This window comes from Helianthus annuus, chromosome 9 (genome assembly GCF_002127325.2).
Source record: "Helianthus annuus cultivar XRQ/B chromosome 9, HanXRQr2.0-SUNRISE, whole genome shotgun sequence".
NCBI classification, from domain to species: Eukaryota; Viridiplantae; Streptophyta; class Magnoliopsida; order Asterales; family Asteraceae; genus Helianthus; species Helianthus annuus.
In genome coordinates this window covers 169,524,500-169,525,574 of record NC_035441.2, presented here as the reverse complement: position 1 = coordinate 169,525,574, position 1,075 = coordinate 169,524,500, and the positions used below count along the sequence as shown (strand labels likewise).

Genomic DNA, 1,075 nt, shown 5'->3' with positions numbered 1-1,075 from the left:
ATAGTTCATAAGATGAAATAAGGAAGAACATGCTTAACGAACTTGTACATTATGCTTAGGAAGCAGTATGCGCGCCAAGTGTTTGATAAAATGTCTAAAAGACAATGATAAGTGAAATTGTATGCAAGTAATGGGTAAACATATATAGTTCATGTGAAGATTATGTAGGGATGATGTCGAGTATGCTTTAAGCTTGTTTAAATGGATTAATGATGTTGAGTATGCTTTATGTAGGTCGTATGTTAGATGTGAACTTGATATGGTTGTTCATAAGTATAAGCATATATGCTAATAAGAATATGAATGTGATGACATGAGTGTATAGGAATCATGTCAAGATGGATGGGAGCGTTGAAGGCTAACGGGCTACAAATACCCAATCAAATAAGCGAACGCAAATACGGGCGCGCAATGTAAGTGAACTCCGAACTTACCCTTTTATTCGGTATCGTATTTATGATATATGTTAATTGTTGAATGTAATGTAAGAAGGCATGGATCAATACTATTACTAATTTAAGTTTTAATGGAATGGGTTGGAAGTGGTTAAGAAAGAGATTCGGTTAAGTTTGGGTAAGAAATGGAACTTACATAATGAAATTATGCTTGAATGAATAAGATGAATTATTTGTATTTGAGGACATGTTCATATAAATGGAAGCTAATGTACTAATCGTTTTCTATTGAGAATTAATGTGAAGTATAGGCATGTTAACAAAGGAAGCGAAGGTTGACTCCATAATCCGATGCGAGGAATCGAATGGATGGATGAAGAGGCTAGTATAAGAGAAAGCATGATATGTTGACACGCTATTATGCATGTGTTAAGATTTTGTATTATGTCATCGGTTGCTAATAATGTGATTGAATGTGGTGACTGCAGGTTATACATGTTTGGATGTTTCATCAAGAAGTGTACGCGGTTGAAGATCGAGTCAAGACATGGATTGTATGTGGGGGTGTACGTAGTTACTTAAATTGAGACATGTATGTTAGTTTTTGGATTAATTTATAAAAAGAGATTAATGTATTTAAATGAAAGAAAGAATATCATGAAGGAAATTTTAGGTATGTA

The 1,075-nt window shown here is 33.6% G+C and overlaps 1 long non-coding RNA gene across 1 annotated transcript; it reads left to right on the top strand.

The window, feature by feature from the left end:
- Positions 1–326: 326 nt before the first annotated feature.
- On the top strand, positions 327–1,075 carry LOC110874916. The gene is made up of 2 exons (XR_002556335.2): positions 327–413; positions 884–1,075. It is a non-coding gene; the product is annotated as an uncharacterized LOC110874916 (long non-coding RNA).